Source organism: Rhinopithecus roxellana, chromosome 2 (genome assembly GCF_007565055.1).
Source record: "Rhinopithecus roxellana isolate Shanxi Qingling chromosome 2, ASM756505v1, whole genome shotgun sequence".
In the NCBI taxonomy this organism is placed as follows: domain Eukaryota; kingdom Metazoa; phylum Chordata; class Mammalia; order Primates; family Cercopithecidae; genus Rhinopithecus; species Rhinopithecus roxellana.
The window spans coordinates 188900021-188923108 of NC_044550.1; the positions used below are offsets into that span (position 1 = coordinate 188900021).

Genomic DNA, 23088 nt, shown 5'->3' on the forward strand with positions numbered 1-23088 from the left:
TTCTTTAGCTAAGTCATACATTTTTGTATTATTTCGGTTTAATTGAAGCCATTTTTTATTTAAGTTATTCATAAAATAAATGACTTTTGAAGAGATTTCCTGACCTTAATAAATTTGGGACCATGTTGAAAACTAATGATTTTTTTTTTTAAATGAGGTGTTTCAGTCAGTGTTTTTAAAATTATTTTAAAAATTATCTTGACTCTGAAACATTACTTTTCAAATTGATTTGCACTTACATATGATCTTAGAAGATCTTATATTTCATAGAAGCTTTTTTTAAGTGACTTCTCCAAAACAATAGGTTCCTTATTTAAAAAAAATTGTTAAGTACAAAATTCACATTGAATAATACTCTATATAAGAATCCTTTCACTAATGAAATTATTCCATATCTGTACTTTAGATTTTTTGGTCATTGCATTAGTTTTCTACTACTTAGTAACAAATTATCACAGAGTTGGCTGTTTAAAACAACATGTGTTTGTTACCTCACCATGTCTATGAGTCATGGATCTCATCGTGGCTTGCCAGGATCTTTCCCAAGGCTGCAGTCAAGGTGTTGTCCAAGACTGGAGTCTAAGGTCTGCTTCTAAGCTCTGTAGTTTTGACAAAATTCAATTTCTTGCAGTGTGTTGAACTGTTGCTCTCAGTTTCTAGCTGGCATTGGCCTGGAGACTTCCTTCTTTTACTTTCTGGGCCTCTCCAATATGGCTGCATTCTTCCTCAAAGTGTTACCAGAAAGGGGTCCAGATATAGATCCCAAGATGGGGTTCCTGGACCTCCTGCAAGAAAGAATTTGGGGCAAATCCCTAGAGTAAAGTGAAAGCAAGTTTATTAGGAAAGTAAATGAAGAAAGAATGATTACTCCCTAGGCAGAGCAGCAGCATACGCTGCTCCACTGAGTATGCTTATAGTTATTTCCTGATTACATGCTAAACAAGGGGTGGATTATTCTTGAGTTTTCTGGGAAAGGGGTGGGCGATTTCTGGAACTGAGAGTTCCTCTCCATTTTAGACAATATAGGGTAACTTTGGGATGTTGCCATGGCATTTGTAAACTGTCATGGTGCTGGTAAAAGGGTCTTTTAGCATGCTAATATGTTATAATTAGTGTGTAATGAGCAATGGGGACAACCAGAGGTCATTTTCATCACCATCTTGGTTTTGGACGGTTTTTTTACAGCAATCTGTTTTATCAGCAGGGTCTATATCTTGAAACAATCACCTATCTCATCCTGTGACTAAGAATGCCTAACGTACTAGAAATGCAACTCAGCAGGTCTCAGCTTTATATTACATGGCCCCCATTCAAGATGAAGTTGCTCTGGTTCACACATCTCTGACAGAAGTGTGCAAGTAGGGAAAACAATAATGAATGCCAAGTTACAATCTTATGTAGATGCTGCGTTTTTGTCATCTTTCTTGATTTCATTATAAACGTTCTAAATCAGTGACAAATTTCTTACTAAGTATTGCACAGTAAATGGCAGTGTTGGCACCTTAGGTAGTGTTGGCACCCTATGTCCTAGTTCTTTTTCCTAGAGTTACAAACTGAGAGCCAGTCAAATTGTTCTAAGAAAAGCCTGACTCCCCATCCACCCCCATAATGAGTGGTGAAGAAAAAATGATAGTTTTCTGTTATAAAGGGCAAGAAGGTACTTTCCCTTCCTCTCTCCTTTCAGCTCCTAGAAGGGGTTTCCTCCTTTCTTTAGCCTTTTGTTCTGTAAATAAAATTTCTCTATGAGACAGATAACCTTTGTATCTAGTCTACAACCTAGAAGAGTCTCCAAGGTCCTGGGTCTCATTCCAAATTGAAATGTAAATTCCTTGGATTATGGCTTTTGCAGTCTTTCCTGGCACCTCAGGGACTCAAGCAAGAAATCTACTCCTAGCTATAGCCATTTAGCCCCCAAGAAGATAAGAGACGCTCTATTACTCTTTTAAATTAGAATAATTAACTAGACAAATGGCTATAGATCTAATTCTCATGATATGTGAACATGTCATAGCAGCTAGAGCTATTTACCTGAACACTGAGAAATCTAGGAAAGTTTTATTTTCACACATTAACCTAATCATGGAAATGATAAATCGTCACTTTTGTCATACTCTGTTAGAAGGAAGTCATAATCAAGAGGAGAGAATTACACAAAGTAATGAATTCTAGATAATGCTAGTAAGTAGAAATTATTGGAGCCATTTTAGAATCTACCCTGCCCCAGCACAGCCACATTTGAAGACATAAATAATTTTGAAAATAAATATAGATAAAAGTAATTGTATCAACTTTTATATATAATGACTGTTTTTTAAAAATCTAGTTTCATGTCAGTATTGCCTGAAACAAAACTATTTTTGCTCAATCTGCCTGAAAAATTCTTAGATTGGTAAGTAAACATCAGACTAGTCATGAATCAATATGACAAGATTCTGTATGCAAATCAGTCAATTTAGTTTTAATTAATTTCCTTTAAAAGGTATTGTTCTTATCTTTCCAATAAATAGAGAATTTAAAGAATGGTAATCTATACCTCACATGAATATAATATTTTATGTTTATGAGGTGTTTATTCTTCTCACACAATGTGAGGAAATTAAATTCAAATTAAGAAAAATTGTCTACTTGCTCAAAGTTACCCAACTACCAACCAGAGTTTTGCCCTTGCCCCATTGGAAGTTTTTAATAGCAAAGTCCTTAGGTCTCAAAAAAATCCCTGTGGGTTGAAAAGAGATTTTCCTTAGATCACAGGGTGTGAGAGATCATGTGGGCTGCTTCATTGACATGATAAGTGGTTGAATGTTGTTTGCTACTTGGATGGGCTATAGGTGTGGACAAGAGCTAGGGTAAGCTGCATCCATGGATGACTATGAACAGTGGGTTGATCTGGCCCAGCACTTCGTCACTCACTGAGATGCCATTCAAGTACTCCTTCAGCATCTCCCACAACTTCCCACTGATTTCTAACAGTGGACTCGTCTGTGTTGAAGGCCAGTTGCTGCATTTTCACTTTGTCATACTATTTCTGGAAATTCTCCATCCCTATGTAGTCCACCATCAACTTGGCAAGCTCCTCAGGTCTTCTAGGTTATCCTCCTCAATCTCCTCCTGCTCCTTAGAGAGTCAATACTGACAAAAATGGAGCACTTTTTCTTTCTTAGATTCAAATTTTCTACATATTTCAGCAAGCTTACAAATCTTTTCACGCTGTTCAACAATCTCTATCAGGGCCTTGAGGGTGAGTTTGAGTTAAGTTATGGGATGCTGCATAGGCTTAAGTTTTCACAGTTGTACAAGGACTAATTCCTTGTCATTGTGGACATATCAATTTTCATCTTCACTGTCGCCGCTGTGTACGATGATCTTGCCTTTTGAAATGTTTAGGCCATCCTGTAGTTTCTGTATTTTTTTCATCTGTACTTCAGTCTCTTTAAAGTTCTTCTTATCCTTCACTTTCAGTGTCTCAAAGGTAATCTTTCGATCATCTGTGGAACCATGTTTAACCTATGTTTCCCAATCATAGTATCAGGAGTACTTCACATGTATTTCATTATTATTTCATTTTTTTTTTTTTTTAATCATGAAAAGGGTTAACAAGGAAGGGAGACCGAAAAGAATTTTCTAAAAAATATATATTTTTCACACTGGTATTTCTTTTGTCCCTTCTGTCTTCCTTTCTTTCGCCTTCTTTCCTGTTTCAATAATACAATCTTCTTGAATGTATGAAGAATTAACTTCTTATGGAAACAGTGTTACTTCCATTGTTAATACTGATAGGTTTATTTCCTTGTTCTTTTTCTTAAAACTATCAAGTGTAAGCTAGAAAATAATAATTTTATTGATGAGTACTTTTACATTAAATTATTAAGTGATAAGTAATGCATAGCAATGATACATGCTTCAGCAGACAAGACATGTACTTTTCTATAAATTACCACATTTAGTAGCTGAAAGTCCACCTAAGAACTACTCAAATGTAGAAGAAAATCTGGTTAACAATAGTGAGAACAGACAAAACAATGCGCCAGATCTTATTAAAACTGAAACACAATTTATTGAAAAGCTTCAGTACATACAGTGTCATCAGGTTTCACCCCCAGCATTCCTGTAGTAAATGAATGAAAACCAGAAGCAAGGAGAGTATTCCTTCCTAGTAAACTGGCAAATTCCAGGTCATCAGAGCTCATTGGGGAACTTTATCTTACATGTAAAAAATATACACTTTTAAAATTTTATAGTCAAATAGGCAAATAAATCAGACTTCTAAGGATGCTTTAGATGGTGCTATGATCTGAATGTACATATCTGCCCACAATTCATGTTAAAACCTAACTCCCAGGTGATGTATTAAAAGAGGGAGCCATTGGGAGGTGATTAGGTCCTAAGGGAAGAACCCTCACAAATGGGAATAATGTCCAGGTGAAAAAGGCCCCATAAACCTGTCTTGCCATTCTGCTATGTGAGGACAGAGCCAGAAGGTCCCATCTTGGCAGCAGAGTGAACCCTCGTCAGATTTTAATCTCCTGGTTCCTTTATCTTGGACATCTCAGCCTCTAGAACTGTGAGTAATAAACTTCTATTGTTTATAAATTGCCCCGTCTATTGTAGTGTGTTATAGCTGCCCAACTAGACTGAGACAGATAACTCAGTTATTAACCGTTATTTTAATAGTTATTAACCATTATTTTAACTATCATTAAAAACAACAGTAGTTATGGTTGTCATTTTCTATGTTTGTAAATGAAAAGGCTAACTTCTTGGCAGCATTATTGTTAATATTTATTAAACTCATGGAATTTATTTTTTACTAGAATACCACAGAAAATTTTAGTTTATTTTTGCAAAATCTGGTCTAATAAGAGGCTGTTATTCTGGTAGTTCAAGTTCCTTATCTGTAAAATGAGAAGAATTCAAAATGTATAAAATCCTTGTAGCTCAAATATTTATTGACTTTCATTCTTTATTTTCCTCTAATATTACTAAAATACATATGATTTTATTTTTCAAGAACAATTATATGGCAATTGATATGGTCCCCACCCAAATCTCACCTTGAGTTGTAATAATAATCCCCACATGTCAGGGGCAGGGCCAGAGGGAGGTAATTGAATTATGTGGACAGGTCTTTACCATGCTGTTATCATGAAAATGAGTAAGTCTCATGATATCTGATGGTTTTATAAGGGAGAATTCCCCTACACACACCCTCTTGCCGGCCACCATGTAAGACATCACTTTGTTCTTTCCTTGTCTTCCACCATGATTGTGAGGCCTCCCAGCCATGTAGAACTGTGAGAACAAACTAATACAGTAAATTGTACCAGTAGAGTGGGGTGCTGCTGTAAAGATACCTGAAAATGTGAAAGCAACTTTGGAACTGGGTAACAGGCAGAGGTTGGAAGAGTTTGGAGGGCTCACAAGAAGACATGAAAACATGGGAAAGTTTGGAACTTCCTGGAGGCTTGGAGGGCTCAGAAGACAGGAAGATGTGATAAAACTTGGAATTTCCTAGAAACTTGTTGAATGGTTTTGACCAAAATGCTGATAGTGATATAGACAATAAAGTCCAGGCTGAGGTGGTCTCAGATGGAGATGAAGAGCTTGATGGGAAATGGAGTAAAGCTCACTCTTGCTATGCAAAGAGATTGGCAGCATTTTGCCCCTAAACTAGAAATCTGTGGAACTTTGAACTAAAGAGAGATGATTTAGGGTATCTGGTTGAGAAATTTCTAAGTGGTAAAGTGTACAAGAGGAAGCAGAGCATAAAAGTTTGAAAAATTTGCAGCCTGACATTGTGATAGAAAAGAAAAACCCATTTCTTGGGGAGAAATTCAAGCCTGCCACAGTTTTTATAAGTGTTAAAGAGTCTTAATGTTAACCACCAAGACAATGGGGGAATGTCTCCAGGGCAGGTCAGAGACCTTTGCAATAGCCCTCCCATCGCAGGCCCAGAGGCCTAGGAGGAAAAATGGTTTCGTGGACCAGGTCCAAGGACCCTGTGCTGTAGGCAGCCTAAGGACTTGGCGCCTTGTGTCCCAGCTGCTCCAGCCATGGCTAAAAGGGGCTAAGGTACAGCTGGGGCTGTGGCTTCAGTGGGTGCAAACCTCTAGCCTTAAAAGTTTCCACATGGTGTTGAGCCTGCAGGTGCACAGAAGTCAAGAACTGAGGTTTGGAAACCTCTGCCTAGATTTCAGAGGGTTTATGAAAATGCCTAAATATCAGACAGAAGTTTGCTACGAGGCAGGGCCCTCATAGAAAGCCTCTGTTAGGGCAGTGCAGAAGGTAAATGTGGAGTAGGATTCCCCACACACAGAGCCCCCACTGGGACACTGCCTAATGAAGCTGTGAGAAGAGATTCACCATCATTCAGACCCCAGAATGGTAGATCCACTGACAGCTTGCACTGTTTGCCTGGAAAAGATGCAGACACTCAATGACAGCTCATGAAAGCAGACAGGAGTGGGGCTGTATCCTGAAAAGCCACAGGGGAAGAGCTGCCCAAGACCATGGGAACCCACCGCTTACATCATGATCAATAATCAGCATGACCTGGATATGAGATATGTAGTCAAAGAAGATCATTTTGGAGCTTTGAGACTTGACTGTCCCACTGGATTTTGGACTTGCATAGGGCCTGTAGTTTTTTTGTTTTGGTCAATTTATCCCATGTGGAATGGGTATTTTTATACAATGCCTGTAACCCCATTGTATCTAAAAAGTAACTAACTTGCTTTTGATTTTACAGGCCCATAGGCGAAGGGACTTGCTGTGTCTCAGATGAGACTTTGGACTTGAACCTTTGAGTGAATGCTGGAATGAATTAAGAATTTGAGGGACTGTTGGGAAGGCATGATTATGTTTTGAAGTGTGAGGACATGAGATCTGGGAGGGGCCAGGAGAGAAATGATATAGTTTGACTGTGTCCTCAACCAAATTTCCTTTGAATTATAATAATCCCTACTTGTCAAGGGCAGGGCCAGAGGGAAGTAATTGAATTATGGGGTCAGGTCTTTTCTGTGCTGTTCTTGTGATAATGAGTAAGTTTCATGAGATCTGAAGGTTTTATAAAGGGGAGTTCCCCTGTACATGCCCTCTTGCCTTCCGCGTGGAAGACATCCTTTTGCTCTTCCTTTGTCTTCCACCATGATTGTGAGGCCTCCCCAGCCATGTGGAACTGTGAGAAAAGACTAATACAGCATTGTAAAATAAAAAGTAGATTGCATTTTAAAAATATGATATTAAGCATCAACGTTTAAAAAAAGTAAACCATGTGGATTCTAGTTTTAATTGTTATATTAAGTAAGAAATTAAATATATTGACTTTACCTGTAAATAAATACATAGTTCATTTATTTTTATAATTTAAGCATACTACATCGATTTATTCAGACAGCTTTCTCTCTTCATAGAAAAGTACAGCAGATTTTATTGGCTCCAACTCTATTTGGTCTCTGCTCTGGTTAGGGTCACTGGTGACCTCCATGTTGTCAAATCCATACACATTTTTCCTTCTTTGTCTTACTTGATTTCTCATCAGTATTTTATTTATTTGATACATTTGACCGGTCTCTGAGTTAAAAAAAAAAAAAAAAAGTCTTTAATTCAGTTCATGATTTCTTATTCTTTGCTTTTGAGTTTACTTTTTTAATATGTTTTCTTCTTTTCTGGCTATTTCTGTTTTATACAACCTAAGAACTTTGTATAGTGCTTTTTGTTGTTGTTGTTCTTTGTTTTCTCGCCTCATGTAATATACACTTACTTTGTCTAGCTCAGACAGTCAGCATGCCTTTAGAAATTTTATATGTCTACATCTCCCAGAAATATATCACCAGTATCACCAGTTCTGACACTATCTTTGAGTTTCAAGCCCTGTAAGCAACAATCTACTACCCATCTAAAATTTCCTTTAGCCCTTTATCCTTTCATCTTTCTTTGCTTGAATATATCTTAAGCATCTTAATTCTATCATGATCAAAATCATTCTGCCTTAGCTCTGCAAACAAATCTACTCCTCTTTTAGCCCTCACTGTTTCAATAAATGACACTACCATCCGGTAGTTACTCAAGGAATGAAGCAGAGTAACCCTTACATATGATTGTACACCAAATTTGGCCAATTTTGTCTTTAAAATAATATCTTAAATTTTACAAGTTTTCTCAATTTCCACCCCAACACTCTTTCTTAATCATCCTAATTTCTTATCTTGTGTAATAATTGCTTTCACTCTCACTCCCAACTAATCCAATCTTCTTATAACAACCAAAATAATCCTAAAATATAAATCGGGTGATGTTATTTCTCTGACTAAATGTTTTCCAAAGCTTTGCATTGCATTCAGGACTAATTTTAAAATTTGACCGTGCCCTCATGATGCCTTTCTAGTCATTCTTACTCTCCAGGCCTTCTTACCCTCACTCTTTGCTATCCAATGCCTGGAAAATTCCTTCAGTCCTTTATACTTTTTTATCTCTCTTTCATTGAAGTACACCTCTCCATTACTCAGCTCCCTCTACTGCTTGCTCAATATTCTTTTTTCTTTTTTTTGATACAGAGTCTTAGTCTGTTGCCAAGGCTGGAGTGCAGTGGTGCGATCTTGGCTCACTGCAACCTCTGCGTCCCAGGTTCAAGCAATTCTCCTGCCTTAGCCTCCTGAGTAGCTGGGATTACAGGTGCCTGCCACCATGCCTGGCTAATTTTCAATGTTCTTTTGCCCAGCTAATTCATACTTACCAATGAGATTTTGGCTTAAAAGTCAGTTTCTTAGTCCTCTAATTGAAATAAGTTGCTTTCTGCTCAGAACACTGGGTTCCTTTCTTTCATAGACAGCATTAGTTTCCAAGCATGAGTTTATTTCTGTGTTATTTGTTTGCTTTCTCTTCTTATTGGCCAATAAATGGTGCGTGCTGTTTCTCTTTTGCCCATATTTTATCAATAAGGTCTAGTATAATAAATAGTAGATAATGAGTGATAATTTTGTTGTAATGTCCCCCTCAAATTTCATTTTTCTCTACAAATCCAGCACAATATTGGGCATGTTTACATGCATAAGTCATTATTTCCTGATGGATCACCCCTTTTACCTCTTCTCTTTATAAAGTTCATCTTATCTCAGGAGGATGCACTCATCAATTCTTCTTCAAAGTACTTCATATCAGTTTGGTGTCCCCTTTGTTGTGGAACTTCCAGTGCCTCTGAAATATCATTGCAAGTTTCTTCACTTTGTAATTTTTGTATCTCCATTTTCCCTACCCTTATAGGCAACAAACTCAAACATGCATTCAAATCAAGTTATCTTCCGTCATTTCTTCCTAAACTATTTAAAAACTTGCGTTTCCATGTTTTCTTAACTTATCTGCTAATTATTTTTAATTTTGAATAACTTCAATTAAAACTTGAATAGTAGCCATAATAGTACAATAGTAACTGTGAAAACTTCTATGATTGTTTGCTATTTTAGAAACCCCTTTAATTATATATAAATAGAATGTTTCTCTTTCCAAAAACTGCAGGAGAGCTGAACTCAGCTTTTATGTGTCTTTTTGTCAGGAAAGGAGAATAGTGTTTCAAAGATTTTAACTTACCTTTGCCTGACTGGAAACTTAACTGAAGTGAGAATTTATGTAGGAAGTTGATTACCAGAGTAGAGTATTAGGCTTGATTTTCTTCTCTACAACCACAAAATACATTTTTGGGTGACTTGGGGACAGAACATTAAATGAGCCCATTAAAAGATAGGTGTGCATTTTGTGTTTTTCTTGATACAATGCTATTTCTTCTCAGGAAGGTGTCAGAAATGCTGATTACCAAGCAATCAGGTTTTATGAGAGAAAGAAAAGGCAGTGAAGTAAGGCTGTAAGTGAATTATTTGCTTTATATCACATAACACAATTCATTTGGTCAGTTTGTATTTAGTGGTATTGTCAATAGTTATTTGAAAAGAGCTAATTCATAACCAAAGAAGACAGATTCCTCAAACATTTTTTCACAGACATTTTTGTGTGTGTGTGTGTGTAATGTGGTGTCACTGGTAAGATCAATTTGTAGAGACTCCATAGGAAGAAGAAAAAAAATGCAATTACTTTGAAGGGCAGCCAATGAAATAATTAGAATTGAGTATAATTATACATTTTTGTTATCAGTGTCTATACACATTTCTACTTTCATTTATTATTTGCACGGTGTTTCTTTTGCCAAAATCAACCATAGTCTTTAAATAGGCACTGTAAGGGATCCAAACAGAAAAGAATCTTTCATTGACAGGATTTTGTAAGTGGTGCTACTTATTTCTTTTGGCTCACTTGACTTTCAAACTTGTAATAAATTTTCCCCAATTGCATATATATAACATACTTGTAGGGTTTAAAAATTATGTTGTCTTGTAAATAACAAACAGAATTATGGAGAATAGATCATACTCTGTTAAGGGAAATACCAAAAAATTAATATATATTATTATAAAAATAAAACCACAAAGTAAGTAGAGTCACAATTCATTCATTCTACTCTGATAGTCAGTGCACAATTCTTATTTTATTTTATTTTTATTTATTCAGTTTTCAGAGACAGGGTCTGGTTCTGTTGTCCAGGCTGGGGTGCAATGGTGCTATCATAGCTCATGCAACCTTGGACTCCTAGGTTCAAGTCATCATTTCCTAAGTAACTAGTACTACTACAGGCATGCCACCATTCCCAGCTAAAGTTTTTAAAATTATTTTTTGTGCAGACAGGGTTCTCACTGTGTTACCCCGGCTGATCTCGAACTCCTGGCCTTGAGCAATTATCCTGCCTTGGCCTCCCACAGTGTTGGGACTGGAGGCGCCATCTGCTGTACTCAGCCAAAAGTCCTTAATAAATGAAGGACAATTTTTTAATTCTGATTTAGTGAAGATTATATATGTTTTTGCTAGATATCTTTCAAGCATTCCCTGCTGTCCCCCATTGATATGGCCAGTTGCTTGCAGTAGACTCTTATTCTCACTCTTGATGAACTCCTGCATAGTTCCTTCCAGTAGGGCCTCTTGTATCTACTGTCTTCAATATCCTTTGCAAAGCTCAGTGCTTGCTTCATCCTTGGGAATGTAAATGTTGTCAAATATGTTCATCTTAGGCAGTATCAGTACTGTCAAATACTTTAGATTTTCTTTCTATGTCCTGAGTTCTCCCTTTCTCCTTTATGTTTGGCTCTTCTTTCTGTCCAAAGTAACAGTCTGCCCTTGGCAAAATACTTAAAATCTTGAAAATAAAGCAGTAGCTCACTACTTGGATTTCAGGTTTTGTTTATATCTTCCTACTAGAAGCAGAGCCCTGTTTTAACTGTTCTGTCAGTTCTTATCCAGCATAATGAAGACAACAGATACATATCTTGTTTAAGTTTTCTTTTAATTTATAAAAATCTGTGCTACAGAAAAATGATAAAGCCTTTAACAATTCCTTAAGTTAATTGGTAGCAAGGTCATGCAATCTTAGTTCCAGCTTAACATTTTTATTTACTTATATTTTCTATAGAAAAGACAGCTAATTATAAGAAACTTATATGTGTATATATGATATATACCTGATTAAACCTTATTACAGAAAATTCAACATTTACAATTTATACACCAATCAAATAAAACTAGCTTAAAAACAAAGTGATGGTTGCAAATATCACTCACATTATATATTGCTAAATAAATAATGATCGTTATTATTATGTTTTTACCTGAGTAACATTTTTATACTCCATACCAAAAAATATTCAGTGAAGTAGTTTATTCTAAACAGTAATATTTCTTAAAATAGAAAAATAGACCACAGTTTCCTTTTATGTAATTATACTTTTCTCTTAATAGATAAAGTACAATAAGAATTGTGATGACAGTAAATGAATAATTAATATATTATGTAACACTTTTGCGAAAATTTCCTTAGGAGAAGATGGAATTTCAATATTAATTGGTGAGAGAAAAAACTGCAAGTTTTTAATGCTTAATCTTTGTAATCTCAATTTTATTAGGAAATACATGTTTAATATTATCATTACAAGTGTCATCATGTTGCAATTTGAACATTTTGAAACACAGATAATTAAAATAATAAATGAATATAATTCATCCATTAAGGAAAGTCATAGCTAACATTTATGATGTAAAATAAACTTATTTGATATATTAACTATATAACTATTATTTTACACATCTGCTTTGCATCACTTTTGAACCCCTATGATATATGCGATTATTGCATTCCAATACAAAATTATAAAATGTATAATGGAATCAAATAAAATACATGTCATAGTTTGAGGAAAAAATTATTGTGAAGTGCAGATTTTAATAACATTTTGTGAGGTAATATATTTACCAATACTAACAAAGGAAGAAAGAATCAACTAAAATAGAACTATGTGGGTAAAATTGAATTATTACTATTATGTCTTTGTAGTTCATGCGCATTTTACTTACACATAATGTGAAATGCTGTTTACTTAAAGAAATGTAATAAAATTCACTGAGAATATATAAATAGGATTCTCTAAGGATTTAGTCTGCAAAAAAAAAAAAGGACAAAAGGAAGAAAGGAAGGAAGGAAAGTAGGAAGGAAGGAGAAAAGGAAGGAGTGAAGAAAGAGGAGATAGAAAAACACAAGTTCTAACTCAATTTGGCAAAAGTAGAACTCTTGTGTTCTTACAGAGGGGAACCTTTTTTTCAAGTGTCCAAATTCCTAAAACATCCAAACCAAGAATTCAAACTAAAATGAATTACAAAAATGAAAATTATTAAATCTTATGTTATTAAAAACAAAACTGCTCTATTTGGTCATGGTGTACTATCATGTTGTATGCCACGGTGTTGTCATTAAAAGGTCCATGGTATCACAATGGCCATGTTCAAAGGAAAGGAGAGAGACTTGCAGATTGTAACAGTTTGTGGTGATATGGAAATTGTAAGCATTCTTAACTTTACATGCTTGGCAGACAACTGTTTTAGAATGCTGTATTGGAAAATACAAATATATATTAAATATATTCCCCATAACATATGCATTTTATCTCATGCCCTTATCTCTAAAACAGAAGGAAAAAATATTTATAAAATGACGAAGGTAAATCAAGAAGAAGAGAAAAGTTTCCGTGGAGATATCTAATTTCCAGAGATACTATTGATCCAGGAAAAAAAAAAAAGTCAGCATAAATAAGTTTCAAATGTAGACTTTGAACTACCGGAAAATTATATATAATGAAAATAATTGTTAAATCATACATTTTTCTACACCAAAATATAATTTTAACATTCAGGAGAAAAAAAAAAACAGCCACTGTTATTTGCTTAAATGGCAAAAAGCCACTGTGAGTTGCTTACCTGAAGCACCATCATCATATTAATGTTTCCAGCAATGTTATTTTTCTTCTAGTTAAGAGTGAAGCACACAGTATCAATATTAATTTCAGTTCATCTAACCATAAAGTGATTCACAATTTATTTTAGGTAATATTTTCCTCTAATAATATACTGTCATATTTACATAGCACCTATTAAGACCTTTTAGGTAAAATTGTAGTTTGATATCTTCCTGTTGAGACTCAATGTGTTTTTTAAAAAAATGCAACTTATTAAGATCAAGTTATGAATATTTTGGTCATATTGTTGCAAGATCTGGTGATATCCTTTCAGCCAATTCTGTTGATAAAGACAATTTAAGAAAAAACCCTAGAAAATGCAAGGTTGATAATGTTTGAATCTCCCACTGATTTAAAATATATTAAACACCCTGAATGAGTATTTAAGACACTGCTTTACAACTTCTGCTAGTATGGATCCTAGAAAGGAGAGAACTGGCTTATGTAGACTATTAATAATAAAATATTATTACTTTCATATTTAAAATGACTCTTCTGATCAGTCATAGGATGGCAATTATTCTCTATGTCATCATTAGTGATGAGTGTGATAAGACAACCACTGTATAGATCAGTTAATAAATCAATGAGAGAAATCTGCAGGAAATCTTGTACTGCTGTCTTTCATGACACGCTTCACAAAATGCTATGGGGATGAATGCAAAAGAAGCCTAAAATACCAACCCCTACTGCAGTGATATAAAGGAGATGGTTACTGCTGCTCTCGACAAGGCTTGCTTCTTCTCTCATAACCAGAGAATAATTAATCTGTAAACATACTTAGTTTTAGAGTTTACAAAAGCCAGCTTGTTAATCAGAATATTATCGTTTTATGGAAGGACAGCTCAAAGAAGCAAGATAAAGTCACATTCCCACTTATTTCTGTATCCAAAATTCCTAGAGAGGAAATAATTGTCTTCTCTTTTCATTGGGAAGTTAAAAGCCGTCCTCAAATATCATGTTGTCCTTTTATCTAAGCCCTTTAGAATTACCATGTTTATATTTTCATCACTTGTCAGTGATTTGTTGCACTGCTACTGACTCTACACGATTATTGGCATGCTGCAGCCAGACACTTTGGAAGAGTCTTTTTCTTTCCCTGAGAGCTAGGTTGCTGAGAAAACAAAAAAATAAATAAAAAAGAAAGAAAACGAGACAGAGGTACTCTCTGCTGGTTTTTGCAAAGACCCCTGCTAAGACCTTTATGAATTAGCAATTGATACAGACAACATAGTGCCTGGCCCTTTTATCTGGACCTGGGTCCAGGACATGGGCCTCTGTTTTTAGAGCAAGAGGAACTTCATGAAGAGTTATGGCTCGTGGCTTCTCTAGAAGGTATTGTTATCTAATGGCCAAAGTTGGGCAAAATTTTTAAATTATCAAAAAGATGTGAAATCAGTGACCAAAAAATTATAGAGTAGGCTACATTTCACAAAGTTTTTGCCAAAATATTTCTAATGCCACAGAACAATAAACCATGGACGTCTAGAGACTGCTTGGTGCCCACTGCTGCTCCGTTCTTAAAAGTTTATGAAAATCTCTGTAGAAAAGTGATTTGCCAAAGAAGTGGTACTATACGAAGTTGAAATTTTCAATAAATACATATTATTACTGGAAAATTTAGTTAATTGTGTCATGAAACAGTCACTGACTCATTAGTCTTTTTTGCTATGTCACGCAGGGCCATGTTCAGTAAAGAAAGATAACTCATTCTTTTCCTTTTTTCTTAAACTATTAACACCACACTTTTTGTCACATGTAATTTAAGGTGAAAAACTGCTTATGTTACCAGTGATCAGTTCTCTTTTTCCCATTCTTAAACTTAATTCCCATTATAAGGATATTGTCAAATACAGTATAACAATTAACAGTTTTGCTTACAGTTGTTGATGTGAGTGTTCAGTCTTGAAAGATAACTGCTAAGTATTTCGAATTTGTGAGCAACTTGCTAGATAAACAATGAATCCTTTCTCTTTATTCGCATGTATACTCTGCCAGAACATCACTATTTTTCTCTTTGAAGAAAAGCGGCAAATAAATTTTGACCAGGGCATTTTACATGCCAAGTCATGATTTATCTCTTGTATGAAAAAAGTTTATGCCAATTCAAATTCCATCACAAATATAGCCAAAAAGTGTTTAAGTTATTATTTCTTAATTTACCATTTTACCACTCATTTGAAAACACTGAGAAAACTAGGGTAAAAAGTATTTAAGCTGAAAGATGACTTGCTGTGTCTGGATTCCAGACACGAAATGGGCGCAGTGAACCCCACTCTTATATTTTTACCTGTTATAGTTTTAGCCGCATATAAGCATATATCTCTATTTTATCCAGTTGAAATTAAACTACTATAAATATTTAAAATTTTCATTATAAGTAATTTCATAATTAATTCTGTCCTCACAAATAATTTTGTATACATGGAGAAACAAAACAAAACTGCAAGATGACCAAAATGCTAACTACTTCTAAAATTTCAAGATTATACTCTAGGTGATTTCAGTGTTTCAACTAATTATTCAAAAACATTTTTAAGCATTTTGAAACAAAGAATTTTTTTCCACCTTGGCTTTCTCTTTTTGAGCAAAATAGATTCATTCATATGTGTGTGTGTGTGTGTGTGTATATATACACACACATATACATACATACATATTTATATTCATATGTGTGTGTATATATGTATATTTTCTAATTCAGATATATATGTATATATATACACACACATCTATGAATGAATCTATTCATATATATGTTCATATGGCTACATAGATATATATACATATATCTATTTGTATATATATATGAATGAATATATTTATTTATTTTTGAGTCGGAGTTTTGCTCTTGTTGCCCAGGCTGGAGTGCAATGGCACGATCTTGGCTTACTGCAATCACCACCTCCCAGATTCAAGCAATTCTTCTGCTTTAGCCTCCCGAGTAGCTGGGATTACAGGCAGGCACCACTACATCCGGCTAATTTTGTATTTGAGACGGTGTTTCTCCATGTTGGTTGGGCTGGTCTTGAACTCCCGACCTCAGGTGACCCACCTACCTCGACCTCCCAAAGTGCTGGGATTACAGGTGTGAGCCACCGCACCCAGCCCATTCGTATTTTTAATGTAGTACTATGCTTCATAAAATTTCTAAATATTTTATGAGCTTATTTTTCCAACATGACTTTAAAACTGATCTTGCAACAACCTTCAACTATTTTTATTCACTTGTCATAGATAGAAATCTCAGTTTTCTAATTCAGATGTGTAATAAACAAAAAATTATTTTTCTAAAATTGAATTTATATTCTATTTTTAGCCCTATTCTGTCAGAATGTCAAAACCATAATCCCAATTATTATTACTTAGTCTCCCCTCTCCTTTTCCAGGAACTGTGTCAAGGGTCCATGTATCTTACATAGTCTAAAGACATCGGAGGGTGGGACTGGGCATCTAGTCCTAAATGTACTCTGTCCTCATTGACTTCCATTGAGTCACATATTGTCTTGCTTGTTTCTTAGTGATCAGTCTGTACATATTGCTACTAAATTATTCTGGGCTCTCATCTGATGCATTAAATTCAGCAAATCTCTTTCTTCTTTAGTACCACTCTTAGGCAAAGAGAAATTCTGTTGCTCCCACAACAAATTATGCTTAGGGACTTTTTGAGCTCTATTCATCTCCAATCTGCTCAGAAATTTTATGTAACTGTTTTTATTTTTGCTCTCTTTTGTGTTGCATGGATTTCCTTCTGCTGCCTCTGTGCACTCTGGGACACAAAGAGCTCTCTGACACTTCTCAGGTTCTAATTGTATAACACATATTTCTGCCACCTTTTTCTGGAGACACACTACCTTGTTAAGGTGCTACTGGGAGACAGGGTACAACTGGACTATGGTCTTAGTTGCCTCAAACATGTCCAAGATAAACAGATGGAATAAAAATAACAAAACATAAATTACAGAATAATCTTGACTGGCTATTCACATGCTTTTAGATGCTTATTTATTTATTTATTTAATTTTTTAAATATGAAGTTATTTCCATTTTCCAATTGCAGGCTTTTCCTCTTACCTGGGCTTTGTATTCCATCTCTTATTTTCTGAGGCACTTTTTTTTTTTTTTTTCACATTTAACCACTTTTTATTTACTGACTTACTCAGTTAATGATGATGACGATGATGATAATAATAGTTGTATCAGTCAGGACGAAGTCAGGAAGACAGAACCCATGCCAAGTAGTTCAGTAGAGGAATATAACATGGGAACCTAGTTGTAAACATGAAAAACGAGATGAAAAACCAAATGGGTCATAGTAAGACAACCCTGAGCTTAGCGACATGTGAAAGGTATTATCACCCCTATAGCTGGAAGTACAAATGGGACACGATGATGCTTCTCAAGTTCAGAGACTGAAAGTCTTCAAGGAGAGCTCAAACCATGAAGAAGGGAGAGGTTCTATTGAGATCTAGCATGGAACAGACAGAAAGAGAGAGGAAGAAAGATAAATATCCTGATTTCTCCTTTTCTTTCTCCCTAGTGTTCTGCTGGTACATTCAGGATACTGAAACCAATTAGAAGTCAATAGACAAGGGTCCTAGGAAATGAAGGAGTCAGATATTTGTGGTGACAAGCAGAGTAATGGGGATCAGGGAATGAACCCAAGAGTAAACAAATTAATCACAGGTCCAATAGCCAAAGAACAAAAACATATGTTATCTTTAGCAATCTTTGATGTAGGTACTACTATTATTCCCACTTTAGAGGAGAGAAAACTAAAACAATGTCATGTTTAAAAAAAAATGGTAAGAAAAATAAAGAACAGGTTGTTTAGGGGGCCAAAGGAAAAGGAGAGGTGTGGAGAGAACATTAATTCTTCTTTTAGATTGATTAACTTGTTAAAATCAACAGATTCCTCTTCAGTAAATAAAAATGAAGTGAAAATGATCAAGCACCTCCCATTAAAAAAAATTCCTAATTCTTAATTTTTCCTTGTTGTTCTTCTATCATACCTTTCATAATCAAACTTCTTGAAAGATTTTTATATATTACCCATCTTTAATTCTTGTCTTTTTACTCACATTAGACATGGAAACATTGTCTAATTCTTCCACTCCATTGGAACAATACTGGATAAGGACCCCAGATGGTTTTTCATCATGACATGCAGTGTCATTCAATTTTATCTGATCCTTCTCTGTTTTTCTTGGCAGATTTCTGCCTGTTAGCATAAAACACACTAGAAACTAAAAAAATAAAAAAATTAAAAAAATCCAGGCAGAAAGTTGGAGAAAGTAGAAAAAGAAGACCACTTGCATACCTGCTAATGAGGTTTCTAATGATGAAGACACTACATAAAGTTTCTATTTACGTCTCCTTGGCCAGGACTGATTCATATAGCTGAACTTAGGTTCAAGGAAGGATGAGAAATAATCCTTTTGCAAGGTGGCAATGCGCTTATCTAAAGAATGGAATTCTGTCATTAAAAATAAGGTTTCAATGTATATTGTATGGTTACTAGCAGTCTCTGCTGAAGAGATTATGTTGGATGCATTCAATTGTCTCCATAAAACATTAAGTAGATCATTAATACTTAACACAATGGAGTTGAAAAGACAGAGAGAGGGCCAGGTGCAGTCGCTCATCCTATAATCCAAGCAATTTGTGAGGCCGAGGCAGGTGGATCACTTGAGGCTGGGAGTTCGAGACCAACATGGCCAACATGGCAAAACCCCATCTCTACTAAAAATACAAGAACTAGCCGGCAGTGGTGGCACATGCCTGTAATTCCAGCTACTTGGGGGGTTGAGGCATGAGAATTGCTTGAACCCGGAGGCGGAAGTTTCAGTGAGCCGAGATTTCACCACTGCACTCCAGCCTGGGTGACAGAGCAAAACTCTGTCTCAAAAAAAAAAAAAAAAAAAAAAAAAACGTGGAGAGGGCATGTTATATCATCTCAGAATCCTGGAAAACAAATGCAATAGGGATACATCACAGGAGTTTGCACATACTTGTTTTGTGCTCATCTGAAGTCTTTCATTTTGACTTTAATGTGAAAATGCCCGGTTGTATGTTTTTCTTTTTCCCAGAATATTCCGGTTCTCAATTACAGGGAGAAAAATTGTATAAGTTAGAATTCAATAAGAATTTTCTTAAAGTATACAAAGGTGGTAAAAAGGGCAAAAGAGTTGAGTATTTGCAAATGAGTGATTATAATGGCATACTTTAATTAAACTGGACAGTAAAAGAAAGAAAACCAGGAAAGGGCCAATATTTTGGAATATTTGTGTATATGTAATGAGATATCTTGGAAACAGCACCCGAGTGTAAACACAAAATTCTTTAGTTTAGCATACACCTTATAAACATAGTCAGGAGGTAATTTCATGCACTATATTTTGACAATTTTGTGCATGAAACAAAATTTGTGAATGAAACAAAGTTTGCGCATGAAACAAAGTTATAGCAAGAGAGCTAAAGAAGGTTTTGATAATTTTGTGCATGAAACAAAGTTATAGGAAGAGAGTTAAAGAAGGGTTGAATATTGTAATGTCCGAAGTCCATATTTTATATTTGATTCAATTTCTAATGAAATGAAAGCTGAGTGTGGGAATGGGTATGTAAGGTAGAGACGAGAGCTCAAGAACCAAAGAGATGAGGGTATGGCAACTTCGTTTATGTTAATGTTGAAATAGTTGATAATGATAATCAGGTAGGGAGGAATTCTTTGCCCTGAGAGAAACCTTCAACAAATGATGAAGAGTAATAGCTTAGCAGAAGGCATTAAGACATAAGAAAGGGTGTCACTCTTATAGATGGATGGCAAAGGCTTTAGCATTAATTTTCTCAAAAGTACAGGGGGGAATTAATTAATTGGATATGGCAGTAAGAAGAAAGGAGGACACCTATCACATCTCATTGTCCTGAGGTTTATAAGCTGAGAAAGAATAAAAGGACTTTCTGTTAAAAGCAATTCAGCAGAAGAATTTACACAAAAGGAAGCCAGGATTAATGGAACTCAGCCACTGAAAAGAACATTCAGAGAAAAGGTGGAAGTTACAGGGGAGATTGCTGATCACAAATTGTAAGACTGAAGTGCATGAGAAAGAGTTGAAGATGATTGTGTAGATGAGAATATGTAAAGAGTGGTACAAGAAATGGTGATTATTAGCATATATAGGCACATGAGGTATTGTGGCCTCAGATCTCAGTCTGAAATGAGGCTGAGTCAAAACACCTGGGTCCTGGTGCCTTCCAGTGATTTATTAAAGAGCAGCTCTTCAAAGTTTCCATTTTTGATAAGTTAAAGAGGAAGGTTTGTTGTGATTGCTTGTTTTACTTTATTAGAATTCTTCATAGCCTTCTTCCTATTAGATTATAAACTCAATGAATTCAAGGACCCACTCAAGAATGAGTTACAGTGCTATTCCCAGGAACTCGCATAGTCCCTGGTATGACATAGTAGGGAATCTACTGAAAGCTTTGCAGGGGCCAGAATAATACCAGTTGAGCATCCCTAATCTGAAAATCTGACATCCAGTATGCTCCAAAATCTGTGCAGGAAACAAAGTTATAGCAAGAGAGTTAAAGAAGGATTGAATATTGTAATGTCTGAAGTCCACATTTTATATTTGATTCAATTTTGCATTTTGAGTGCCAACATGATGCCACAAAGTAGAAAATTCCACACCTGGCCTCATGTGATAGGTTGCAGTGAAAACACAGGTGCACAATGCAGTTTATTCAGTCTGCTGGTGTTTATAGTTGCTGTTGTTTAACAGCTGATAGAGGTATTCTGATATGCTACTGTGCTGTTCAGTTACCTGAACACATTGTTTATTCACCGTATTAATGATATGTCATATTTTTTACTTAAACACCTACATGTGAGTAAGAAAATGATTGCTTATTAATAGTATATAAGTTCAAAGTCTTATGGCGATGTCATAAGAGTGATGGCGATGCCAAACAACCACAGATTGTCCTCATGGGTCGCTTAGATGGCAACACCTTTGCTTTCTTATGGTTCAGTGTACACAAACTTTGTTTCATGCACAAAATTACCAAAATATAGCGTATACAATTACCTTCTGGCTGTGTTTATAAGGTGTATGTTAAACTAAAGAATTTTGTGCTTATACTCGGGTCCTGTTCCCAAGATATCTCATTACATATATACAAATATTCCAAAATCCAAGAAACCCTGAAATACTCGTGGTACCAAGCATTTTGGATAAGAAATACTCAACCTTTCTCTCTCTCTCTCTCTTTTTTTTTTTTTTTTTTTTTTGGTGATGAGATCTCACTCTGTTACCCAGGCTGGAGTGCAGTGGCTAGATCACAGCTCACTGCAGCCTTGACCTCCCAGGCTCAAGCGATCCTCCCACCTCAGTCCCTGAAGTGGCTGGGACCACAGGTGTATGCCACCATGTATGGCTAACATTTTTGATTGATTTATTTATTATTTATGTATGTATTGGGTCTTGCTTTGCTAACTTTATTTATTTATTTATTTATTTATTTATTTATTTATTTATTTATTTATTGGGTCTTGCTTTGTTGCCCAGGCTGGTCTTGAAGTCCTGTGCTCAAGTGATCCTCTAAAGTCTCAGCATCCCAAAGCATTGAGATTATAGGTATGAACCACTACCTAATACTAAACCTTTAAAAGCAGTTGAAGTGGGCTGGATTTTGTCTTCATTACAGAAAGTCTTTGCATATTTAATTTAAATTAAAGAAGGCAGTTGAAATGTAAAAGGGACTTTTTCAGCAAAATGTGATACTTTACTGGTCTTTCGTTTTTCAATTCTTTGTAGACAGGAAGGTATAAAAAGTATTTATAAAAACGGTGGCAGGGTTCTGATAAAGGACAACTGAGAGAGGCAGAGTGTCACTGGGGAGTGGTCAGAGCTGTGGTGAACATCACATACCCTTCTCTGCCTCCTTTGTTGAGCTGATCTACACAAATGCAGGCCCTGGTTGTTCAAGGGAAGACTGAAATCCAGACTTGTATATGAAATGTCCTGATTTTGAAATGTTTGTTCAAGTTTTCAAAATGTAGTTAAGGCAGTGGGTCTCAGCGGCTTGGGCGGTGAGAGGAGCTACAGCTCAGCTTCGCAAAGGCTCTAGGCAAGCTCCAGCCCGAAGGAACCTGGCACTTGTCCTCCCTGCCACCAGGATGCCCAAGAGGAAGGTCAGCTCCAATGAAGGGGCCGCCAAGAAAGAGCCCAAGAGGAGATTCCAGCGGCTGTTAGCTAAACCTGCTCCTGCAAAAGTGGAAGCGAAGCTGGAAAGGGCAGCAGTGAAAGACAAATCTTCAGACAAAAAAGGGCAAACAAAAGGGAAAAGGGGAGCAAAGGGAAAACAGGCTGAAGTGGCCAACCAAGAAACTGAAGATTTACCTGCAGAAAATGGGGAACGAAAACTGAGGAGAGTCCCGCCTCTGATGAAGCAGGAGATTAAGAAGTCAAGTCTGATTAATACCATATACCATGTCTTATCAGCGGTCCCTGTCTCCCTTCTTGTACAATCCAGAGGAATATTTATTATCAACTATTTTGTAAATGCAAGTTTTTAGTAGCTCTAGAAACATTTTTAAAAAGGAGGGAATCACACCTCATCCCATTTTTTAAGTGTAAATGCTTTTTTTTTAAGAGGTGAAATTATTTGCTGGTTGAAAAAATACTGTGGGATATTGAATTATGGGAGG

At 35.7% G+C, this 23088-nt stretch overlaps 1 pseudogene; it reads left to right on the forward strand.

The window, feature by feature from the left end:
• The first annotated feature begins 22557 nt into the window (after positions 1-22557).
• LOC104658468 lies at positions 22558-22859 on the forward strand (annotated as a pseudogene).
• The last annotated feature ends 229 nt before the right edge of the window (positions 22860-23088 follow it).